The sequence below is a fragment of the Sturnus vulgaris genome, chromosome 3, assembly GCF_052056855.1.
Source record: "Sturnus vulgaris isolate bStuVul1 chromosome 3, bStuVul1.hap1, whole genome shotgun sequence".
Taxonomy (NCBI): Eukaryota; Metazoa; Chordata; class Aves; order Passeriformes; family Sturnidae; genus Sturnus; species Sturnus vulgaris.
Genome location: NC_142245.1, coordinates 52,894,896 through 52,921,955, shown reverse-complemented (window position 1 = coordinate 52,921,955; position 27,060 = coordinate 52,894,896). Strand labels below are relative to the sequence as shown.

The window sequence follows — 27,060 nt, the reverse complement described above, 5'->3', positions numbered from 1 at the left end:
TTGGAAAGCGTACTGCATCTTTGCAAGATTAGCTTAATGCTTTGTCACTTTATAGTTTTCTGCCTTTTCTTTTCTTTTACAGTTTTTGTACATTGAATATTATACTTGACACTACAGTTAGTGCCTTTGCAGCTGTTCCACTAGAAGTTGCATAAGGCATGAGCAGGGGAGCCATTTGGTAAGACACAGGACTGATACTGAACATCAGCCTATGTGCAAATTATTTCCACATATTTTTCCATGGATTGTCAGGACCCACAACACTTCTGAGGGTCTTACATAATGTCAAGTCACAAAAGAGGAGAAAAGAGAGCATTTTGACATAAAGAAAAAAAAAATTTCTTTCTTTCAAAGAGAAATGGAGCCAACAAATCTTCTAGTCTTTTAAAAACTGAACAGATATGTGGAAAGGGAAGGGGAATGGCAGAGGGATAAAGGGAAAGACTGGAACAGGAAATAAGGGGAAGAGAGAGGAGAGGGAAAAGAAAGGATAAAATATTGCAATAGGTAACAACTTTTTGAGATATGCTGGTAGAACCAAACCAGCTGTGTTACAGAATTTTGTTCTGTAGGTTCCATCTTTAAACGTTGTTTTGTACAGGATTTGTAGTTTCATGTTGTTTTTTTCTTCCATCTCTATGTTCCATACTGCCCTCTGTTACATCTTGATTTCAAGCGAGACCTTTGCAGCAATAGCCATTTCATATTAGTGCAGTGTGTAATTGAATAAAGTTTTGTTCCTCAGTGAGAGCCTTGAATGCCCAATTTATAATCCAATATTTTCAGATATTAGTCTGAATCTTTGGTATCTTCCTGTGCCCCAATGCGACACCACAACATACAAATTGTTCTATCTCTTCTTGCCATGAGTAGCAAACACTGTGTTTTCTATCAGCAGGTTTATTCAATTAACTTCTTGCAGCCCCCTATGGTTTCCTGGAACAATAGACTCTCTTCTCCCACTTCTCCATGGCATGTACCACGTAGCTGTCTACAACAGCATAACTCTATTTAGCACAATTACATGAACTAAGCTTCTTTGAAGGTTTTACATGCAGTGAGAAGGGCTGTGCATCACATACAAGCCAAAGTAGTATGTTAAGAATCATACTCTTCAATTATCAGAGAATGAATAATAAGCAGAAAAATCAAAGATTTGGACATTATGATGTAACTACTTCTAATATATTTTAGAAGATCCCCCATTGTAAAGAACTGCTAAAATCAATTACAAAATTTCTTTAATTTTCACCCTTTGCTGTCTGTACATCTTTCTAACATACTTACCTCCATTCTGACACTAATACACACACAGTCTGCTTCTGTTTTATACTTCCCATTTGAATTCAAGAATAATAACCACCCTGACAACATTATGCATGTTGTTCTTCATCTCTCTTGGACTTTAATAAAATTAAAAATAAGACAGGGCATTTTTTTCTATCTGAAAAGCATGAGGCTTCATTCTCATTATTTATTTGCCACCTTAAAGTCACATTGTGAACATCTCAACAAAGGCAATAGAAGAGATTATTACTGTAGATGTAATAGACTACTTCATATAAGATTCCTCAGTTAATTTTACGTAGATATTATGGGTATATTTACATGCAAAATTCAGTACTGCATCTTTTTTATTTAAAGCACTGTATCATATGCAAATATCATCATGAACAACAAAAACCGGAATCCATTTCTTAATAGAAGCAATCCATCAATACATATGGTTTATATGCTTCTGAATGCTGAGCAAGTTGTCTTTGACTCATCTGTATCTAAATCAGCCTAAGTAATTTAGTAAATCTAAACAGCCTAGATAAATCTAAATTCAAATTCAATTTCTAAGTGAGTTTTTTGACTGAGTCATATATTCTTACTTGACCAGATTCGTGGCAGACTGAATTAGCTTATTACTTCCTGAATATTCTCTATTGAAAACAACAAGAATATTTAGAGAGAAGAGTCTTTTCCTTTATTTGCAAGGATGGCCAGTGGTCACCCCCTAGAAGAGCTGCTTTGTGTCCTATGCTGATGTGAATCAAGTTTTAAACAGCCATTTATTCTTGGAAGTAGCTCCAGCCAAATACATGATACCTATTCATTCCCAGGAGTGCTGAATGAGCATCACCATCACTGCTTTACCTTCCCAGTTTTTTCCTCACCAGTAAGACCACTTATCCATACCCATGAAGCTTTTCCAGGTTTCTAGAGCTTTAACTATAACAAGGATATTAAAAACAGCCACACAGGGAGGGAGCACAGCAGTATTTATGGTTTTTTTTCTTCTGAATATGCACACACTGTACAAGACTAAAAAGAGCACAGATAAGGAACTTGACAGATTGCTCATTTCTGCTGTTTTATAGTAAGATGAGGCAGTGATGGTGCCAATATGCTGTCATTTTGTTTAAATGCAAGATGGAAATAGAGGGAATTTGTTTCAGTATTTAAATCATTGCAAATCGAGTTAGCCTAAGTAAAGGCATTTCACAGAAAAGGTTTCATGGTTGTTATTGTCATTTGGGCATGACAAAACAGTGTAATGATTTCACGTTCAAGTTTTTATAGGCTTCCCTTAGGGTGTAGACAATATATTTAAAAGTCACAGCTAGTCTTACTGACAAAACTTGCATGGTTCCTTATCCTTTGCATCTCCCATCTACAAAGGGCGACAGGAGTGGAAACTAAAAGTTTAGTTGCAGATATTCATTGCTCTCTAATAACATTTCAGTTAATTAAGTATTTACTAAACATTCTAGTCTCAAATCTTTTTTATAAACCAGCCCTACCAAGCACTGGAGGCTCCAAGGGGCTGACTAGAGCTCATCAATTCATCATCTTTTAACCTAAGCACACAGTTTCTTAAATCATTATTAAACCTGTGTCATGGGCAGGCTTCTCCCCACCTCTACGTGTGCAGTTCCTAAAATCCACACTGCTCCAAAATGGAGAAGACTGCTCCAATGGCTCTACCATTCCCCCCTCCCTGCCCCGTGCAGTCTTTGCAAGTAAACCTCCAAATATATATCCATATGCCAGTTAGTGCTGTCCAGGCTTAGATGTTGGAGGTACCATGGTGTGCACTGCAGTGTGAAAATAATGGCTGCATTAGTCACACACAGGGAGTCACAAATGAGCTACGCAGGACCTCTAACCCAGCACCAGGCTTATTAACTTGGGCACTGCACCCTGCTTCAGCTGCTCGCCTGCCCCTGGCACTGGGGCTCCCCTGACGTCTCACAGCTCTGCCAGCAGGTCCAGCTCCGTGGCATGGGCATGTGTGGAGTAGAGAAGCTCTCTTGTAAAGAAAACTGCCTTACATCGATTCACACGCAAAAGAAAGATGCACAATTTACACCCAAACACAAACACACTCCCTACAACTCAGCCAGACTCATCGTCTTACAGTGGCACACAACAGCTTTTGGATAGGGGAATGAACTGACAACACCCAGTGCTAAACGTATAAGATACAAGATACTGGAACAAATGGCCTTGAATTTTAGTTGAGTTTTAGCCATATCTCACACAGACTGTTCACAGCAGAAAGTCTCACATGTATTTTCCAGTGAAATACAATGACTTAAAAAGCAATTAAAGGAACAGACAAAATAGCACCTCTTTGATGGTTTGGACTATTAAAGATATGAAGGATACCTAATAAATTACACTTATTGCATAGTCCACAGGTTAGCCAGGCAAAGATAGTAATTACCTCGGAGAACATTTAGCATATAAATGATAGTTGCAAACAATAAATGTAACTGAAAACACATAATTTTCTTAACATTTCTTTCTCTCGCCCTTCTTAAGACATTATTTCAATCTCTGCATAGGTTTGGGTTTTGACACTGCTGCCACAATAAACTGAGGGGGATAAACCCTCTCCCCACTGTAAGTGAAATTTTGATGATAAAAATTTAATGTCAAAACAGATCTCAACAACAATAGATTCTTTTTTTTTATTCTCCCTAAAGAGACCCCTTTCAAAATGTCCGTATTCCTACAATCCTTCTTTGAGTAAAGCTATTAAGAATGAAACTTTTAAAATTCTAGGACCCCCTATGACATTTCCAGGACCAAATTGAATGTTGTGTAGTTTTACATCTCTAGTGGGTAGGCTGTACTAGTGGCTGGGGAGCAGCCAAAAATATGATGGTCAAGTGTGACCTGTGAAATTAAGCGGGACTTAGTCCAATTCCTAGTGGAAAGACATATTCTTGAAAATCTTATCTTATTATTAGCAGAGATGGACACTGTTTCTGGTAATATGGAAAGAGATATCCAAGCCCTAAGTAGCTACAGACAATGAGAAAAGAAAGAAAAAAAGAAAAGCGAGAAAGAAAAGCAAGAAAAGCAAGAAAGAAAAGCAAGAAAGCAAGAAAACAAGCAAGCAAGCAAGAAAGAAAGAAAAGAAATAAAGAGTTTTTGAGGTACCTGTAACTAGGTAAGATAGGACTTTGAAGATAAAGCACCTGTAATACCACCTAAAATGTCCTTCATTTTTTAACAAATCACAAATGCAATCATGACCATATCTGAGGGATTCAGTCCCTCCTAGGCTAGGCAAAAATTATTCTTTTGTCTGTTTAAGATCATAATAACACAATCCAGAGCCTTTTGAAGTAATTCAACCTACAAAAGACTTGGACTTCCACCATATTGAAAGAGAAAGGTCAGCTTTCTTACCAGGAAAAACTTGTCAAAATTATTGAAGAGTACTTCCACCCAGTCCACATTTGGACACTGAATATGATTCCCAGGTTATGAACAAAGTTCATAAATGAAATGTCTTCTCATTTAATTACAGTCGTATACCATTACTATCCAATCTAGGTCTCAGAATGTGCCCTTCTTCATTCAAATACTCTTTGTGTAAGTCTGAGTTGTTCAGAGACAAACAAAAGAAGTCAGACAAGATGGAATACAAGCATGCAAATGCCATGAAATGTTCCAAAAATACAAAGTGTTCCATTGTTATGCATCTCAGCTTCTGACTGATGAGTGTAGTCTCCTGTGTTGGTAGCCAGATGTAGCTGGAACATTGTCTGTCTTCAAGGAGAACAGCAGAACTGGACTCACACCACTTGTTTGTCCACACAGTACAAGCTTCTTGCTTATGCAGAACAGTCTCCTCAAACATATCACAAGCCCTGCTCATGGCAGATGTCATGTAGACCATTCTGAGTTGCAAATCAAGCGAGCAGCAAATCCACCCTTCACCCATCATGGTCAGCACAGGCTACTGTACATCAGCTGGAGGAGTCTTGTCAAACCAAGGGCCTCTGCCTTGCTTACTTTGCACAGCTCGCCCATCTGTCAGTGGAGGCTGTGCCTTTAAACACCTTTAATCCTTTCTGGCTGGCAGCACTAAAGAGAAGCCTCAGCTGTTTTGCTGTGATCTCATCAACCATACTATAGAAATAAGAGTTCTGAGCTGTGTGCCAACTACCGATTAACCAAGCACTTCACTCTCAGCAAGGGTATTATGACAGACACGAAGAGACTTATTCTTCCATGCTCTGGATCAACTACAAGATGCATTTACTGCTTTACCTGACTTCAAATGAAAATGTTATCCTTTGTCTTTGAGTCATCTCCTCTTCTAAATCCTCTGTACATATGGGTGAAAGTGAGGCTAAAGAAACTGGTCCAGGATAAACGTTGTTTACAACACCTTGTAAAATCAATTCTGTTAAGTATTGGTATATTGATATGTCAGTACTTTTCCACATAGCCCAATGTCTCCCAACAGTTTCCATGCATAGCTTTTAAATGCTTGTCTTTTAACATGGCAGCTGTGAATTACTACAGCATACCACAGGGAGACTTTTTACCTGAAATGCATCACCAAATATTTATATGTCAAATAAACAATAGAGAAATCTCTGTACTGCCTGATGATTCATTTTTTAAATGCATTCCTTAGTAAACCACATTTAGAAAAATATGATTTCTTAAAGACAGTTGAGTGGAAAATGCAGCTTATATAATAAGAACATTAAATAGTAAAAAGAAGTCATTTAAAATAATCCATTGTGTTGTGAAATATGATTTGCTTTAGTATAAAGAAGTCATATTCATTGAATGAAGTTTTAAATAGGCTACATTCATTGTATTTTACCTTCAGGGACCCTGGGAGTTTATTCTTTCTAATGAGCTGTGTACTATTCACTTAGAAGCTTCATTTTTGTTATTATGTATAAAGCTTTCTTTTTCTGCTTTAGGAAATGCCAGCTTTAAACAAATTCATTTTTATCCTAGACATTGTGTTAACTGCATGGGATAACATCTGAAATGTTTACAGTGCTTCTAACAGTTTAAAAATATATATAATATTTTCAAGCAGAGTATTTATGTTAGTGATATCCTACACTGGAATAGGATTCTCCCTTCTGGCTCCATTGTTTTTTTGCTATCCAAGTAGATGTTGTTGCTGCTATCTAAGTAGAGTTTGGATAGTAAAATTTAATGACACTAAAGAAAAAGAAAATCCCATTAACAGTAATGAATCCTTGTTTAGGGAGGTTCAAATGGAAAAAAGAAAGGGGGGACTGAATAATTTGGGGGTGAATATCTTTTCAAAAGGTAGAACACTGTAATTTAAGCCTTGCAAGCCATTCATAAAGTAAGATTAAGATACCTTAAACCACTTTTCTATACTAAGCTTATTTAGGATTTCATGGGTGGAAAAGGGTTTGGTAAATTTTCCTAGGCTTTAGCTTACATCTTATCTATATAGGACTCACTGTGGCAATATTTGTCAGGATGCAAGATTAAGGTGTTCTGAAAGACAGGGGTTAGATATATGTGGAACCACCTTCAAGGTTATCTGGTAATGGCACCGTTCAGATATGCACAGTTAAGGTACACATAAGTATCAAATCCTCTTCCACCACACAAAACTCTCAGATCATTATCTTCAGCTTACTCTATCGAGTTCATTCATATTCCCAGACATGACTTCGTGACACTTTTGACTATTCTACCACAAAACTAGGAGGCGTGAATTAAGCCCCTCTCTGCTGTTGTCAGGCTCAGACAAACCGTGGGTACCATTTTGTCCAAAACCAGATACTGACCTGGTGTTCCAAGTGGACCCGCTTGCAGGCTTGTGGACTCAAACACCTCCATGGGTTTGGAAACCATCTGGAGAACATCATGGAAGAATAGTTAGTTTGGGGCTACTTAATACTAAACTATAACCTCTTGCTTAAAACCATTCTGGGCTACAGAAAGCTCAAGATGAGGAGAATATACAACACAATGATCGTTGTCTACTCTAAACTTACATTGAGGTTGTTGTTCTGGATGGGCTTTTATTTAAACCCAGTATTCACTAGGTCTCCATTCTCACATTATAGTTATTAAAATAAAATAAATTTTTAAAGCATGAAATTCTGACTGACACTAATGCTTCAGTGTTTGCAACTAATGAAGAGCAAATGTACAGCATTTGGGACTTCTCAAATGTTATTGTTAAGTCAGAAATCAGGAACAGACTCTAATCTGTGGAAGTGTGAATTCCTCAGCAGCCCTGATAAATGCTCATTGCTTTCTCCTGCTGCGTTCAGTGCCCTAAAATTGGGCATGCACATAGACTGCTTTCAGTCTGGGGCTCATCCTCAGTGGTACAGGAGAGGAGGGAAAAGTGCTTCGTGCCTGAATATCAGGAGATAAGGGAGTCCTTTTCACTGACCTCTTTTCTCATACCTTATGGAAAGAAAGCAGAGAGAGTATTGCCACACAGGAGTCCTGCTTAGCCCAGCAGGCTAGGCAGAAGCTCTACTCTGAAGAGATGAACCAGGGAGGTGAAGGGGAGAGGCTGTTGGCAGGATGCAGCAGTGAGGAAGAGTGACAGCCAGGAAACAAATATAATAAAACTGGGGCAAAGGAGAGCACATTTCTTCTTCACATGTTGTGGGACAGCAGAGAGTGTCTTCCTAGGACAGAATCTTGGACTTGGAAGTGGATACACAGGATCTCATCAGGTCCTATAGGATACTATTCCCATCCATCCCTTGCTGACATGCAAGTACTCGTCTTTTGAAGGGCAGTGTTTAAAGCTGTTGAACGGTGACTATTACCTGCATGAAGACATAATTTTTGAGGCAATCATGGCATAGGGCTAAAAACTACACTTTTCCATGCAAGTTCTTGTTCTTTATGACTGAAGCCAGTTCTCACTGTTGTAGAGGCTTCTTTCTTCCTTTTTTCCTTCAGCACACTACAGTTCCTGCCATTTACAGTTCCCATTGGGACTGTTTGATCTTTTGTTTCTTATTATTTCAAGCTATTTATAAACAATTCTAAATACCCAAACCTTTCTGAACAGTTCTCTATCCTCATTTCACTAATTCATCTAATTTGATCCACCTGAGTTAAAAACAAATTTGCAAATCCAAAAAGGCTCTTCTCTTCTCTTCTCTTCTCTTCTCTTCTCTTCTCTTCTCTTCTCTTCTCTTCTCTTCTCTTCTCTTCTCTTCTCTTCTCTTCTCTTCTCTTCTCTTCTCTTCTCTTCTCTTCTCTTCTCTTCTTCTCTCCTCTTCTCTCTTCTTATCTAGCATTATTTTCCCAATGGAAAGAGAAGCAATGGGATATAAAATGCAAACTCTCATTCCCAAGCCCATAAGGTAACCTGCTGTTGCTGCAGTTCCTGCTGCCAGCACTGTCAGCAGCTCCTATAGCTCCTATGTGCTTCTATAGCAACAACTACTTCCAACAGAGCAATACTTGCAAAAGACAACATCGTTTTAGTGAGGACTGCATGTTATACACTTGAAACACAGCATCTGTCAATAAACCCTAAGCTTACCTCTGATTATAATTCTTCTGTATCTTTCCCAGCACTTTCACCACACTTTCCTGTGTGGGATGAAAGTCCTGGGCAATGAAAGTTTGCAAGGAAATATTAGGAGAAAGAAAACTCCCACCTTTACACCAAATATAAACAAAAAAAGCACAGAAATTTATCAGTCAAAGAAGCATCCAGAACAGTTATTGGCAGGTAAGTATAGATATCAAGGTAAGCATTTTAAGAAAAGCAGCTCGAGCATTTCTCCTTTGTTCACGAATCTGTCCTTCATCTTGCATTATGCAGAGGGTATGCCTCATCTCTACAGAGTCCTAAAGACATTTCTTAAGATAGAAATGTCTTTAGAAGAGACATAATCTAAATCCCAAAACTCTCTTGGCCAATCTGCAATATTTGGTTACAGCCTGTCACCCAGAAAAGGTGCATAGGCAGAGAAAAACATATGCAAACAGAACTTTTCCCAGCGCTAAAATTTACCTAAAATCATGAGATAAACATGAGGCATAATGGGATAATGTTGGTTTACTATACCTTTGGACATGACAATGTTCTTCGTTTATTTACTCGCTGCAGTGCCTAAGCTTTCCGTCAGTATATTGCATGGAAGAAAACGTGCATGCTATAGGAGTGTAAAGCTGAGTCAGACAGTAATATTTACTGGACTTGGAACTCATAATGTACACAAACGCTTCTGCTTGCTTAACAAGGCTCTGTAAACTCCTGTAAATTGTAGCTTCCTCTATAGAGATCAATAAATGTGAAGATTTCACACAGGGCTTCCAGAGGTGCCAGCTGCTGCAGTATGTACTGAAGATGTCACCTAATGCTGTCACCTGAAGTCTAGAATTGCCAGTAGGTTCTGCTAACAAGGAGGCAATTTGAAGCAACAACTATGGCAAACTACAGAAACAAAGTTCAGAAGATGAGAATGTCCCAGTTGCTGATGTCTCTAGATTTCTTTTGTGCTCCTGTTTATCCTCATGTTGTACATAATCACTACCAGCAGAGATCACACACTTGTATATATTTACTGTTCCAGCACAATATTCACTCTCTACATTTTGTTCATGTTCCTGGATTCCTATTCACACTGATAAAATTAATACAAAAATGATGCAACAGAAAATCCTTGTAAATGAAAATTCAAATTTTTTGCGTTTCTTTACAGCTCAAGCAACAAGGCTTAAAAATCAGAAATATTTTAAAGAGTATGAAAGTGGTATTTGCACGTTTGTTTATATTTTTTGAAATTTCGTGCCACTTCTCAGTGTAGCAACCTATAAAAAGACACATACCTGCTTTTTCTGACAAAAAGACTATGTCAGAATCACTTAATGCCTAGTCTACAAAGAGAAAAAAGGGCCAAATTTTGCCTTCTGGTCAATAGAGGGCAGCTTGCTTCCTTCCCCAAACCCACCAGTCATTCCTGGGGGAACCACTTGGCAAAGCAGCCGTGGAAACACCTTTTACCACCAGTTTAAATTTCACCATCCCATCTCATCCTCCTGAATCTGTTCACAAGTGAATAAAACACAATTCAGCTTCTACAGCCTCAACCTGACAAGGAAAAAAGCTGCAGTGCTATGGCTAGAAGATGGTAAAAGCACATACTGGACCAGTAAACAGAAGATAGAGATCCAGCTGTCATCAGTTTGTAAGAGGTCTGTGCTGCAGTGTGGAGCTTCTGGCCGTGAGAATCCAGTGGTCAACCTTGGAAAACAGCAGGTAAGATCATAAACTTCCTTATAAACCAAATCAAGTTTCGAAAGTGAATGAAACATCTTTGCCTCAGTGGTACTACGGGATAAAACTTGAAGAATCTTAAATTCTCATTTACAACCTACAAATCCCATTGATGAGTTGTGCATAGCTTTCAGGCAAGGTAGGGGAAGCAGAACTTATTAATTCAGATATTAAGCAGTGAGGCTCTAACAGAGATTGACATGTGAGAGAAGCTGTAAGTCCTGTAGACAATGGACAACAAACGCAGGAAAATATAAGGAAAACTATCTTTCAACATCAATCTTCTGGGAACTGTTACCTGGACTTTTCTGTCTTGGCATTGTTAACCCTTTTTGGCACAGACTCCTCTGGAGAGTAATTATATACTGTAGATCCCTTGTCACTGTGCATGAAGGTTTTTGGCTGACAGTTCCACTTGCATTGAAGTCTGAGGATTTTGCTCAGCTCTCAATTTCCACCTGTCCCTGGCACAGCTGTGTGTCTACTTAAAACTTGTTTTCCACTGCAGAACCTCCAGGCTTTTTCTCCCACTGCTGCTCACAGCCCTTGCTTTCTCATCCTCTCCTGTTTCTCACTAGAAGCCTCTACTGGCTTAATGCTCAGCTTCATCTTTCTTCCCACCCTAAAACTGAAGGAAAATTTGAAATGCATTTTTTTCCTCTGCGGGACTCACCACTGCATTGTGTCCTGCTAAATCATTCATGTCAGAAACTGTTCATCTGTGTGCCTGAGAAAAGCACTTATCCAGATGAAACAATATGCTGTTTTGGACTGGTACCCTCCAAACAGACATGAAAGCAGACAGAGAGGATCCTCTCAATTTGTTCTGTTAACCTGCTCCCTCACCCCTTTCCAAGTATCAAGTATGCAAGTAAAACATTGTTCTACTCTATCAATAAATTCAGCATCAGAATTTCTAGAATAAAGTTTTAAAATTTCTCACAAAGATTTTTTTTCTTCTCCTTAACCAAATACCTTTTCTTGTCTTCTTGACTTCCAGGGAATATTTTTCTTTAAGGAAAAATTAATCTTGTATATAATGTCTTAGAACTATTCTTAGTATAAGTACACATACACTAAAGCCATCATTTTCAATAGTGGTTTGAAGGCATAAAGATTGCTCACATTATTCCAAACCGCATGCAGAATACCAACATGACAGACAAAAGAACTCTCAAAACATCAAGAAAGCATATTGAATAGAGTATTTGGGGGGGGAAATAAAATATATTTTAGTCTCTCACTGAATTATTTGGCCCTGAAAGTATTCCTCACACTATCAGAGAAACACAGAGGAGATTCAAAAGACTGTAACAAAGAATAGAAACAAAGAGTGTCATGCTTCATAAAAGACTCAACATTTTCTTAAAATAGAAATTATCGTAGCATCAACTAAAGTATTCCCAAATGCTGAGAAACCGTAGAACCAGTTACAAAAGAATAATGATATTTCAACTAGTCAGGGAAATCTCTTTTAATGATAATATATTGTATTTCTTTTTTATTTGTGTGTGGCATTTATATATTTAGTGTGCACTCTGCTCACACAGTTCTCTGCAGACTGAAATGTAATATAGAAACAATTTATTCATGATGTGGTCACATTGTTATGGTTGCATACCTGGAAAAACAGAATAAAAAATCAGAAGAATGAAAGTTTTCTATTTAACCACAGGGGCCCATCAGCTGAGACTTTAATCAAGACACCAGAAAAAAAACCTATAGAAAATAGCAAACACTTATTTACTAGGTTGACCTGGGTGTCTTTTAAAAAGAATACAAAAAAAAATGATACCATGTGTCTGATTGCCCACCAGAGAGTGGGATGGGTGCAGAGCTGGTCCATTGGGAGAGGCTGCAGAGAGCAGCGCCCTCCCATACTGGTGTCAGGTCTGGGTTAACACTGTGGCTTCAGTCGCATCCTACTCGGAGGAATGAAAGCTGTCTTAGCATGGACACCCAAAATCACACACAGTTTCCTATCTAGTCTATTTAATGCACATGATAAAAATAGGACGGCATTTGCATCCTCTCCAAACACACTATTTGAGAATGAATATTAATTATTTACCATTAGTCACCACAGTCTAAAGTTTATTATTGACCCTAATTCTGGTTTGAATTTGATCCTAACAGCAAACTAGAAAGTGTTTCCACCCTCTTACTAGTCCTTCAAAGGGCAGTCAGCCAAAAAGCAAACTGGCATCACTACCAGAGTTTGATACTCTAATCACGCCTGGCATTTTGTTCCATGACATTGTCACACATGCAGGTAGAATTAGGATGTGGGAAGATCTTGTTCTGCAGTGAAGAAGTTCACTCATTCAGAAGTTTCTGCTTTGAATGTGGTTCCAAAACTATTGGCAACCTCGTCAAAAGAAAGCCTGAAATGCCGAGTGTAGTGAGGAACTGACATTGCTAAAAGTGAGAGTGAAGCCATTTTATTTAGACTTTGTTCTGTCCCCTTTTTGCCCTGCTCCAGGTGCTATTAGGTTTGACAATGCTGACAATGGAAGGGTCAGTGCTGACAGGTGACTGCAGTGAACTAGAGTGAAAAGATAAATTTTCCAGATATGAATCTGGTAACATTACATGTTTTGCCTCTGTGAACCCAGCTGATTAGAACAAGAGAATAAATATAGCCTGATCTGAAAGATTGTTCTCATATCACAGGCTCTGCAAGCATATACTCAACACAGAGAACTGAGCAACACACAGGTTCAGAACTGATTCTGTGTTTCCACAAGGCATTTATTAATGCCTAATGACTTTGCTGGATTGACCATACAAGGATTAGTTTCTCTTTTAAGGTAGTCACGAAGCCAAAACTTAGGAAAATAATAATTCAGTCTTGATTTCAGACCACAAGTAAAACTAAATTCTTCTAGGATTCGCTCATGATAAAGGATACCCTAAGAATAGTTTGAAAATTACTGTAGAAATAAAATCAGACACAGCACATTGCTCATGAAACAGTGAAACAAGCATATTTGTTCCTGTGTAAATATGGCTTTGTATGTTTTGCCACCAAAGTTTTATTCCGTTGTGCAGAATCATGAAAAGCTGAACAACCTTTCAATTACAGATATATTCACAGTTAGTCTAGCTTGCAAGAAAACTGAGAGGAGGTGATTTCAAGAACGTGCTCGATACCTACAATTTCTACCTAGTAATTATGTCATCAGTTTTGTCTTATCAGAAAGCAGCATTAAAAAAAATGAAGTAGAAGAGGAAATGCTACGATAGAAACAAGTATTTAAATTTTAAAAGGGAATAATTATACTCTAGGGCTTCTAATTCTAATTCTTTTCTCTAAATACCCTTTCCTTACCTAGACCACTTTAAAATGAAGAAGTGGCATCCACTGTCTTTATGAATATATGCATAATTATGGATAACTCTCTAACAGGTATTTCTGTTGGCATTATTGAACTCATCAGCCAAAAGTTGTTTGTAAGACCCAGACACTCACAAAGAATTGTCCATTTCTAATGACATTAATTACTAATCTTTGACCAGAAAAGGCTTGTATACTTGAGCTAGCAGCAGCACTCTCAACCCTTGCCATAAGTGACTTAGAGAGCTCAATCTGTGTGTCTTATCAAAAGGATTGAGGGGTGGCTTGATTACAGCGTGTAAGTACCTTCACAGGGAGAAAATACAAGGGCTCTCTAATCTAACAGAGGTGTAACAAAAAAACGGCAGCTGAAAATTGAAGTCAAGAAAATTAAGCAGTATATAAAGCACACCATTTCCTAACAATAAGGAAGTAAATATCTGGAACATTCTACAAAGGAATCACAGGATCACAGATAATTTTGGCTGGAAAAAACCTCTATGATCATGGAGTCCAACATTCTTAAGCTCCTGCAGTCTCAAGAACAACATCAGGTGCCTTTCAGGAAGTTGTGCTTTAGCTCAACATGGTGTGCTTCAGCTGAAACACAGGTTATTATGCTCAGCTACAGGATATCTGGGGGAATTCAGTGACCTATGATATGCAGTAGGTCAGATTTCAGCATCTATTACTGTGGAAGAGGTAGTTTGGGTTTTTGGGTTTTTTTTTTAGTTTTGGGAGTTTTTTTTACTATGTAAGACAATGTTGCTGCCAAACAGAAAGACTTTCAAGCACACAAGACTTCCTTTAGGTATAACAAACTGAAGCAGCAACTTACAGTGCTGAAAACAAGTTGAAAAAAAATTGCTCCAACTTTGATTGCTGTTCCACATCCTGGGTTAAAATGGCAGAGGTTAAAAGTGAGGGATACTGACATGGAGCAAGGTGCTATATCCCACAGCTTTTTAATGAGTGCTAGTGATAAAGGAACAGACCAGAACCTGCTTTTTAAGAGCAACACATGAACAGAACAACTGCTGCCTCTTCTGTGCTGATCCCAGGTGCTTTATTAGCTTTGTTAGAACCTGTAACAGAAATAGAGAAGTGTCCCAGCCTATTCTCTCCTTTCTTTTTTATTTTGAGAGTAAGGAAATGGAAAGCTTTCTGATGAGAACCTCAGCCAAGCTCAACAGCTCTTTCCTGCTGTTCAAATACATCTTGTCATGGCAGAAGGAGATCATATATAAAGCAATATCTTTATTAGTCTCCTGAGAAGTTTATTTGTCTTCCTGCACAACACTTCATTGATTATAAACTAGTGGTCAGACAAATCCTCAGCAGGAGGTTCATAAGCATTATTCCATTGTATCAGTAAGACTCTGTTGATATATGACAGCTGAGAAACTCCAGAAGTTTTGCCCTGGTCATTGTCAAACAGGATTTTTCCATGGTCCCATCTGTTGAGCTATGCATGTAGTGTGGCAATAATAAGGAAAAAGTATTTTGATAATTTTTGCTGTGACACTAACAATACAAATTGGCAAAGTAGTCAAGCCACTTACAGGCAAATCAAACTTTCGAACTGTCTTTATTGAAGTGCAGAGATTGAGAATAACTGCTGTGGCAAATGCCAGAGGGTGCTACTTTCCTGTGCAGATTTCCAACAGCAATGTTACTGGCTTCAACACCATAAATATACCATAAATGGTGTACCACAGAGGCCTGTCTCATGATCTTCAGAAGTTTATTCAACCAGTCTTTTATTTAACCTTTTATTTGTTGATTGTTAGGTGAGGTAAAGTTTGCTGGAGCAACATTGGTGAGTTCAATGCATTCATCTAATTAACCAGACCTACTTAAGCTCTGTAACTAAAGTAAGCCTCTCAGTAACAGTGTTCCTAGAGCTCCTTGAGTGGACCTTGTCTTTTCTAAGTCAACATCCTACAGACTTCTACTGATAACTAACAACAATAAACAACAAAATCATTGGACACAGAATGACAGCCCAGAGTGAGGCACTTGCACTGCTGAACGTCATCATGGCAAACTTTTCCCAATCCATTACTCATTTACATTTTTCCCTTTACTGCTGTCTTGTGCCCCAGTCCACAGTAGGAAAATAGAATTTTGCAGACTGTTTCTCCTGTCAAAGCACTATCAGAAGCATAGAAAACTTCAACTCCCCTTGATCCTGACACAGACTGTCTGGTTAATATCAGCAGTGAAATTAAAGCACATTTTATGAATTGGAAAGAGTGCACCAATCCACAGCTGGTTTTCAATAATGAGTCAATAATGAGTACAGATACAGAAAACTTGGGATTGAATGGACTGGGATAACAACACAGTAGTAACTGGGTACCAGTTACTGTACAAGCAACTGTGATTTACTGTAAGAGCAGCTCTTAGCAGTAAGTGCTTGCAGAAGATGACCTTGATTTAGCAAATATGTTTATTAAAACTTAAACCACTTGCTCAACAGAGTACTACAGCATAATGTATCCAGATGGTTTATGAAAAAGACATTACTACATGTAATTCAACCAGTAAAACGAGGTACGACAAAGCTACATCAGTTTGCAAAACTCTTCTGTGATGTCTTAATAAGTTCTTTGTGCTTGGACTGAAGTTTTGTAGCAGGTAATCTGACCCTGATATACAGCAATCAACTGAGCTGTTGAGAGCATATGATTGCACAATACATGCAGTTTTCCCTCTCTTACTACAATGTGTATGGCTACTATTTTCTAACAGGTATGGATACACTTGAAGAGAATGCTAAATCTCGCCCATTTAGTGCCTTAAAATAGCCCAAAGCGTAAGTACACTAAAATCTGTTAGGAATTCCATTTCCCTGATAACCATAGTTCAAGATAAACTAAGGTCTCAAATACAGACTACACATTTTAGTAGCAGCAGTGGCAACTCAGTACAAAAAATGAGTAAGTAAAAGTTATTATCCTCACAGAAGTGGAGAAGAAATCTCAGTGCTCAATTATTTTCAGTAAAAACAGTGATCCTAAAAAAAAAACGTTTACTGGAATTCATATTTTCCTGTGAGAAAGTATACTGGATCTGGCTGGGATGGAGTTCATTTCCTTCACAGCAGCTTTTATGGCAGATTTGTGAGTAAAATTTGTGACTTTGTTGATAACACACAAGGCTACTGTTGAAGTGCTTGGATGGCATCAAGGCTTTCCCTTTCTCCCACTCTGACCCCTTCAGCAAGTGGATGGAGGCACACAAGAAATTGGCAGGGTGAGCCACTGACTCTAGCTGGCCAGAGAGATATCCCACACCAAATGACATCATGGTCAGATATGAAACTCAGGAAAATGAAGAGAAAGAGGTATGCAAGTTAGAACATTTGTGATCTGAATCAACTGTTAGGTGTCCTGAGAGTCTCCTTTATTAGAACTTGTCCAAGGATTGAAAGTAGTGAATTAACTCTTTATTTTGGTTTGCTTGCATATGCAGGGCTTTTCCACATGTTAAACTGTCCTTATCTTGATACATGAGGTTTCCACTCTTGCTTTTCTCACAGGCTCCTCATTCCATGTGAGGAAGATGAGTGAAAACTGGTGGGTAGTTGTGGACAGCTGGAGTCAGCCCACTGCAAGAAGGCGGAAAGTCCAAATACAGAAATAAAGGACATAGAGAAGGAAAATTGTGAGAATGACTGACAGAAGAGTCCAGTTCTTACATGGTTTGAATCCCATGCTACCTGAGGCAGAGGGGGTCTGGGTCTGAGGATCAGACCAAAAACACTCAGTACATTTCTTTTCAGATGACAGAAACAGGAGAGGGAAAACAAACCATTAGGTTGATGCTAAAGACATTTCCTCTAGTGAATGGAGGCTTAAAATCCAAACACAAAATGTCATCAAAAGCAGAATTACTTGACCTGTGGAAAGTGTAGGGAATGTAACAAGAGGAGAAAGAGACTTGGTGAGCTGAATGAAGGGGTCAGATAAGCGTGTACCTTGCAGAGACATTCCCTCCACTTATTTCTGCAAGAAGGGAAAGATAGAAACATACACACCAATTGCATAACTGTAATTTTTTCCAACACTTAAAGCAAATATTACTATACGAAAAATAAGCAGACAAACAAAACAAAACAATTCCTTTTACTTCAAGATCTTTGGAGTTTGCTGCATTCTCAAGTCTTCATCTGCCAGGCTCATGGCATAGAGATGGTTTCCCTTGAACCATTTTGCAGAGTAGAAGTTTGGGGAGGGCTGAGTCACCAGCAGGGACAACTTCTGCAAGATTCTATCATATCTATATGTTGATATAATTCAGCAGCCTCAGTAACTGTGTTGAATATTGTAGGGATTATTATACATACCCAAATCTTTCAGTACTTTGGGATGGACTAGGTATGGCTACAAGAAGTTGGTGTCTCACTACACACAAAGCAGCGTGGTGATTAGAGATGTACAGCAGCATTCCTGATGTCATCCCTTTATTCCTCCTGGAACATAAAGGCTCTAGGGTTCTGCAGTTACAGTGATTTTATAAAGAAAAATGAGCAGATCTTTCTTTGGTTCCACTCAAAACAGAGTTAAGTATAATTTCCACAGCCTAAATCCTATCTTTATTCTGGTACCCACTGTCCTCCAGAGAAAATTAGAAACTAGGTTACATAGAAGAAACTGTTTGCAGTTCTGTCTTCTCCAAAAATAATACACTTGCTTATTTCAACCTTGTATTAATTCCTGCACTTAAAGTACATTCCAGGAGCTACTGGAGAGGATTAAGCTTTGGATCACAAAGATGATTAGATGTTTGTAACATTTCTCTTATGAGGAGAGACTGTGGGAGCTGGACTTGTTTAGTCTGAAGAAAAGAAAGCTGAGAGGGATCTCATCAATACATACAAATGTCTCAAAGGCTGGTGTCAAGGAGGTGGCACCAGATTCTTTTCAGGGGTGCCCAGAGACAGGATGAGGATCAATGGCCATAAGTTAAGCACAGGAACAACGTGAGGAAGAGGTTCTTTACATTTAGGATGGCAGAGCACTGGAGCAGGCTGCCCAGGGAGGTCGTGGATTTTCCATCCCTGGAGGCATTCAGACCCCAACTGGACATATTCTTATGTCGCTTTCTCTAGGTGACCCTGCTTGGCAGAGTTGTGGACTAGATGATCTCCAAGGACCCTTCTAACCTTAAATATTTCGTGGTTCTGTCTCAGGACCACATGTGACAGAAATTAGCAAAGTTTTGCTGAAGGCTTAGTTATCCACTTTATGTCTCTTCACAAAGAGAAAATACTGTCATTTTTTCCCATTAAGTGGAAATAACTGGTTACAGATTTGCCCTGATTTTTTTAATCAGTGCATCACCTCTTTATACTTTTGTCCAGTATAAAAATATACACCTCTTTATACAGTGTCCAGACCGTTTTTTAACTTACTATATGATCACTTGAGAAGATCACCTCTGAGAAGACAGTACCACTAAATAATATCTTCAGGAAAAGAAGGATTGATAAGCAGCGTTCAAGTATGAAAACAGTAGCACAGTTCATCTTTCTTTAAACCTGACATTGAGAAGAATACAGATTCTTACTTTCTTCAATCTATAGTAAAGAAAGCCTTTGGTCACTAGTTCAAAGTGAGTATGTGCTACAGAAAACTAAATGCAGGTGACATCTTTCCACTCTTTAGCTTTTACAGTGTTAGTTAGATCCAGGTGATCTTAAACAGATCATCAGAATTAAAATCTGAGATGAGTCCTGCATGTGGGATTAAATATAAGGGGGGGGGGAGGGGGGGAAGGTGTTGAAAAATAGTAAATCTCAAATTTGTTTAAAATAGGAACAAAGAGAAATACAAGATCTTAATAATTTGGGGAAGGAAAACTTAGCTGTTATATTTTACCCAGCCTTGCTGAAGCTGAGCAGAGCACTAGTGAAATCTGCAGAATTTGAATTTATGTTCATTATGCAGCAGCAGTAGAAATACACAGGTGGCAGAGACAGGATGACTAAAGAGACAAACCAGCAAAGCCTAAAGCATATTCAAGTGGCAAAATCCCTCAAATTCAGGTTTAGCTTCAGGCAGAAAAAATGAGTAACCTGCCCCATTTTTCTCAGCTACAGAGAAGGAAATACAGGTTTTGCAGCCTCATAGATGTGTGTCATCCAGATCCTCAGACAGTCCAGACTACCAGACTGATAATGAATCCAAGCAGAATATTGTCAAACAACATAATAAAAATATTTGAAGTCACTTACTGCAAACTTTTTTTCCAGAAACACAAAAATAGTTCTTATTTTTACCTATATTACGTCTTGGGGAATACGACACAGAACAGACTTAATAATTAATATCTTGACATAAAAATTTCAAAGATTTAGTGCCTCAAATGGTTTAAAACTTGTGTAAGGATATTCTGAACATAAGAACATATTCTGCATTAGGTAATTTTGGCCATGAAGGTGAGGACTTTGTACTGGGCTGGCATGTTGTCTTTACATCACTGATATCATAGAATGCAGTTAGTGTGGAGATGTTTTCCAGAACTCACACATCAGACCCAGCAGACAAGGGTAAGTTTGCAGAGGGTATGTTCTTGTGAACAACCAAGATTTGTACATTTTTACTATTTTGTCAAAGGAAAGAGTAATTTTGACTACAGCTTCTTAAAATCAATTCAGCAGTTGTAAACAAGATTAATAATATATTTCCTGTGTGATTGATTTCTTTTTGTAATACATAACTACAACATTTTTTAAAAAGTCATTTTTTCCGTCTCACACTAACAAATTTTCTGGAACAAGAAGAAATTTTGAAGATGAAAATGCCTTGTTTAACTGTGCTGGGTTTACCCTGGCTGGATATCAGGTGCCCACCAAAGCCATTCTGTCACTCCCATTCTCAGCTGGGCAGGGGAGAGAAAATCCAATGAAAGGCTCAGTTTCATTTACTGCCAACTAAATCAGAGTAGGATAATGAAAATAAAACTAAATCTTAAAACACTTTCCTCCCACTCCTCCCTTCTTCCCAGGCTTAACTTTACTCTCCACTTTCTCTCTCTCCTCCCCTACAGCAGCACAGGGAGACAGGAAATGGGTGCTGTGATCAGTTCATCACATCTCTACCACTTTTTCCACCTCAGGGGGAGGATTCCTCATACTCTGTCCCTGCTCCAGCACAGGTTCCCTCCCAAGGGAGAGAGTCCTCCACAAACTTGTCCAAAGTGAATCTTTCCCATGGACTGCAGTTCTTCACAAACACCCCAGAGTGGGTCCCTTCCACAGGCTGCAGTCCTTCAGGAATTGCTTCAGCAAAAAATTAAATTCTATCACTTTGGCTCAGATTTATTTCTGTGAGAAGACATTTGAACGTGAAAACCACAGAAGTTTGGATCAGGACTAGAATTCTTCCTAGATATATTCAAATTTATCATTAGAAGAAATCTTTTCTAAATAGTGAACTTTTAATATTAGGCTTTCTCCAATTTTCAAGGTTTAATTCATTACCTTATATAAGGAAACTAATACGATCTCAAGTAGATTGATAATTTCCTAGAACTCTTTGACAAAAAGGACTTTAATTTAGAAAAAAAATAAAAATAAACCAAAGTCAATATGGAGGCTGGTGGACTTTAAACTGCAAAAAGTAAATTTGTAACCTTGACATTGCTGTATATCATCAATGTTAGTAGCAAAACAATGTATTATGGCTCTGCAAAGTAATCCGTTATTTTCGGGGCTTAAGAAAGCTTCAGTCAATATTGCACTTTCAAAAATTAGTAGGGCTTGTCCCTCTGGGGCAAGAGTGGATCTACTTTTCTGGCTCTGCAAGGGCTGGAAGATTCAAATGTCATGATTTCAAGTATGTCATCAGCAGAAAGAATCAAACCTGTGATTTCTGTGTGCTTTTGAGCCTTTATAGCTGAGGAGGAAACATCTGTATTGCCTAGCTGCCAATACAAGAGGAAGACACATCACTAGTCCAAGTAGAAGCACAACTTGCACTTATGTTTCAGCTTACACAAAGCTTATAGAATTCTCATTCCTTCTTTTATCCAAATATAGACAAATATTGGGTAAAATAAGATAAGTTTAAAGTGAAAGACAAATAGTCATATGTTAGTAATGATGTATGTTCCAAGACAGTTACAAGGAGTAGTACATCTCTCTAGTAAATAGAAGATAGCTGTGTTCATTCTTCTAGTTTGGAAGAGAGGAAAATTGGGACATCAAGATATGTACATTGCAAGCCACTGCATTTCTATTGTGCTGCACACGGGTGACTGGAGGTGGATTTGCAGCCCTTGAGGAGCAGTGAAGCCATTGGTGGTGAGCTATCATAACGTGGAGAAAACACACATCTACAAAAGTATAGACATCATAAAAAAAAGAAAGCAGAAGTGTAAGGTCTATAAAGACAAACACAGAATCTGGGAAAGAAAATGGGAGAAGATGTAAGAGTGCTTTAATGAGCCTATAGAAACATGCCATGAAAGGAGCAATGTGACACTACTGATGATTCCTGCTGACCTCCATGGAATGGGTTCACACTTTTTGGCCCATGCATCCTGATGAAGAATTGTTTGCTATACTATAAGGTAGAGCATATTGTGTTGGTTCTACACCAGGTGAAATACATTTGTTCTATGCCACAGCTTACTCATATGCTAATTTGAGAGGTCAATGATGTTGACAAAGCAACAGCTTATTTTCAGCTGGCCAGAATTAATATGCTGAGGACTATGCTGAGGAATAGCTAAGAGGAAGAAATGTACTTGTGAATTTTATTAGCTCGTTTTCTAGAAAGAAGGAATCCCCAGGATTCGAGCAAATGCAAGAAAAGATGGACATCATGCAAATATGTCTTACATAATGCATCCTTTCACCAACAGGGACACAGTAAACAGCATCTCTGTTCAGAAATGGCCCCCCCAGAGCCCACTTTCACTAACATGCCGATCAGTCTGATTCCAAGGAATTTAGAGTAACTCAGAACAAAAATTAAGGATACAACTCGCCCTTCACTTCTTTTATGGCATATAGTTTTAAGTGGAGATTTTATTTCTTTGGAGCATATGTGTATATTTTTCCCTAAACAATGTGGGATAGGATATCTTCTTGCTCACTAGTCACATCTGACAGTTTGTCATTTCTTTTTCTTCACTGTATTTTTCTACCTTGTTATCCCTACACCTCACAGATGCAGTCAAGTTGAAATCAAGACAGTTTTCATGCTTATTCCTAAAGGGTTCAGTCTTCTTCCTTTTACCCAAGTTCAGATTAGTACCATCTCTTTTTTCCTCCCCAGTACAATCTCTATATGGCACAGAACTGTTGAAGGGGGATGGAATTTATACAATAGGATCTAAAATCTGTCCCTCTTCCCCACCACAATTAGTTATTTTCCTAGTTTGTAAAAATAGCAATGGGATTTAATGATAAAATTATTATTAAAACAAATTTAAACAATACATACCCTCTTTGAAAGTTAGGAATTTAAGCTAGACAACATTAAATTCAAATTCCTGGCAAAGCTGATTGTGTTATTGTGCTGGCATACTCTGTATTTTCTCCAACTCTTGAAATGAGCAATAGCTTTTTCTCTTGTTGAAGAAAAAGCAGTTTGACGTCAGGTCAACCAGTTAAAAATACACTCCTTTAAATTCAGGAGTAAATAAGAACTGCACTTTTATTTTCTGAGGTTTTATTTTTTTCATATGTTTTTAGTTGAATAAGAGAAGGGAATGTAAACATTGCCTGATGTGTTCTTTCTCCAGATGCAGATATCCACAAGTTCAGATTCTGGAAGAGATGTCATGTGGTTATTACAGCTCATGTCATTACACTATAAATAGATATCAACATGCATAGGAATGAACCTTGTTGTGCTGTTGTTCACAATGATGACTGACTGTAGTAATGTTTTCCCTTTTGGTAATATAATCTTAGTTAATGACTGCTTCCCTCAGTACTCTATTTTTAGAAAGGACATTTAATTATATGCCTGGTTTATCATTTCTTATATTAATTACATCTAGAGGTCATGTGCCAGCACTTTTAATATTTAATGTTTTGAAAATAAATTAAAATACATCATTTCAGGATAACTAATTTCCAGATATTACAAAAGGATTACAGAAACAATTATGCTCTATATTGTAAGTCTAGATGACTCAAATGATAGCTAAATGGAGACTATGTCTCTCCTCTTTAGGATACCAATTCAAATCCATCTGGTTTACTGGAGACAGAAAGATAGATTCAAATATGGGTGGTTGAGTCATTTGCTGGAACAATGAAGCTGATTTAGGCTGGGATTTTCAAGTTATCCCAGAAGCATCTAATCTCCTCAGATACCTTTGGAAATCATAGTCTTAGTTGGCTTTTTTGCTTCATAAAGTTATTCACAAAGTATAAAATCCTCATTCCATTGAAATCAATGGTAATTCTTGACTTTAGCAAGACCAGAATTCAAACTATTCAGGCCAAGTACTATTTTGTTAATTTCTTTTTTACAGCAGCCAGTTTCCAAGAAGGGTATTGACTGTGTTTGAAGTGCTGTTTCCAGACACTTCAGGAATTTTTTATTTCATCTTAACTTATGTATTATTACTTACTTTGTGAAGAGGGGAATTGTGGGAGGCAACATTAGAAAGAAAGGCGGAAAACAAGAAAATGATCCAAGTATGAATAATGCTGTTTGGATACAACCATTTATCAAACACAGTCTCCAAACTAATGGTCATACTGAAAGAGATTTTAGAAATCCCATCACTGTTCAGGATCTTAAATTCTGGTGATGCCTGTAAGGAAAGTCTCAGCCCCATGAGATTTGTAATTAAGCTAGTCATAAATAAAATGGTGAAAGCTGTACATTGTCGCTCCTCGTTATGTATGGAGAGCTAAGGCACAAAAATCTGAAAAGATTGCATTGTATAAGATGTAAGTAACCAACTCAAGAGCTGCATTGAGTCTTCAAAATCCTCATCAAGCATAGTCATTTAATTTGTCTGTCTGTAGTCATATTTTCACGAGTAATATCTTTGAGTATAAGAACACCAAAACAAATAATTCTCAAGTTTAAACAATTTCTTTATTTTACTCTATTGCAACTCATCTTTCCTGAGTGCAAGAAGCTCATCAGGATCCTGGTGATGACAAACTGGGTGGTGAGGTGAACAAACGTGTCAGATGGGAGAACCATCTTACAGACAAAATAGGACAGATTGGAAGTATGAAATTTAACTGAATGCAAAATCCTGTACCTTGGCTGGAATAAACTAAGAGCCCAGTATAGAACAGATCCATGTGGCTGATTGAGCAGCCTCGCTGAAAAGGATTTGAGGAACAACGAGCTGAACACAAGAGACCAGTGTGCTGCTGGAGAAACAAGGGTAAATTGAATCCTGGGGATTACAAGTGACATTACAAGCATAAGCAGAGATAGAGATGTGATCATTCTACTCTACTCAGCACCTGTCAGTCTGTACCTGGAGTAGCATGGCCCTCTCTGACCCCCACAAGGCAAGAAAGACATGGGTATATTGGACAGGGTCCAAAGGAGAGTGGCAATGATGTTCAAAGGGCTGGAAAGCCTGACCTATAAGCAAAGACTGAAGGAGTTAAGCCTCTTCTCCCTAGAGAAGGCTCAGGTGGGATTCCATCACAATATTCCAGTACTTAAAGGGCAGCTTCAAAAAGGACAGAGGCTCTCTCCTCACAAGGAGCAGCACAGAGAAACAAGGCACACGCTGGGAATAATTTCACCTTAAGAAATACCTCCCCCAGGGATGTGGTAGAGTCCCATTGCTGAAGATTTTCAAGATATGTGATTGGACAGGGTGCTAAATAATCTCATTTACACTGTCTTTCCCATGAAAGCTTAGATCAGATAATCTTTTGAGGTTCCTTCTGGACTATTCTGTGATTGTAGGATAAGTGAGTAAATCACAGTTATCAGGAACTGGTAGCACTGAGATAATTTTCAAGGAGTCTAATATTTATATATTTGAATATAATTCAAAATTTAAAGATTATAAACCTAAAAATAACTTTTTTGGTATGTTCCAGTTCTTCTGATTTGCACCAAGATAATTTAAGATTCTTGCTTATCATCTCCCCAGCCTCTTCACACTTACTCACCCTTTTGTAATGCTTTTAGGAAGTGTGCTGGCAAAATGTAACTCTTCTGGGCTTTCAGGAGATGATCATACACTCAAATTCTCATGTTTTGTTCTCTTCTTGGCAATGGCAAACAATTTCGTTCCAGCCACTTGCAACCCACTCACTTCTCTGCAAGACACAATTATATTTTCTGCTCCTCCCTTCTGGAACATGGAAACAAGAAAACAACTGTAAAGGAAAAAAAAAGTGATTTGATACATAAAGAAATCAACCTGGCTAATCTATATTCAAGTGTATATATATATATATAAGTCTATATATCTATATATATAAGTTTATATATAGGAAGTGATTTCCAGTTCTTGAACTTATGTGTTGAGGACTAACTGGATTGGATTGCTTATTTTTAGTCCACATGCAGTGAATACCCAAATGCTGAAGCAACAAAGTAGGTAAATGTTCTGAAGTTTAAAAAGATTGTGTGTGAGAGAAAAGAAGGCAGACACTAAGAGCACAGGTAAAAAGATAATTGCAGCTTCTCCTCTGAGGCCTCTAAGAGGATGAGAAAGATTTTTGCAAAGGCAAATCACGTCTTGAGGGAATTTCCAGATACTTGGTTTTGCTTCTGGGCCAGAAAGTGTCTCAGTTACCAGTGTAGATCTCAGACACTGGGAACCTTTTTGCTGGAACTTTTTTCAACCCAGATCGGTGAACAGAACCAGACTTTTTCATCCATCTCCCATAACAAAACCAAATGAATTAGCACTGTTGAGAGGGAAAACGTAGCGATACAAACTGATACAAACTAGGAGAGCAGTACGTCAGGAGAACCAATTCCTGATAGTCTGACAATCTCACACACTTTCTCAGATTGAAATGCTGTTTCCAAAACACCTGCCTACAAAGAATTGACCACAGCAATGACTTGTCAGAGGTAGTCAATACAGGATAAAGAGAAATACACTCTGACTTTTTGCATCATGGCAATAAGACTTAAATTTCCAGAGAGCAGTGAGTCATTCAGAATCTGGTTGAAATCAGCACTAGTAAATGTAAGTC

The 27,060-nt window shown here is 38.1% G+C and overlaps 1 long non-coding RNA gene across 1 annotated transcript in view; it reads right to left on the bottom strand.

Annotated features, from left to right (window-relative positions):
- The window catches only part of LOC148224341 (uncharacterized), a 113,368-nt gene extending 87,173 nt beyond the window's left edge, over nucleotides 1–26,195 (bottom strand). Inside the window, exons 1-3 of the long non-coding RNA XR_015802864.1 lie at nucleotides 26,020–26,195; nucleotides 10,427–10,525; nucleotides 7,083–7,149 (exon numbers count right to left, since the gene is read on the bottom strand). This is a non-coding gene — a long non-coding RNA (uncharacterized LOC148224341). The remainder of the gene's footprint in view (nucleotides 1–7,082; nucleotides 7,150–10,426; nucleotides 10,526–26,019) is intronic.
- Nucleotides 26,196–27,060: the final 865 nt, after the last annotated feature.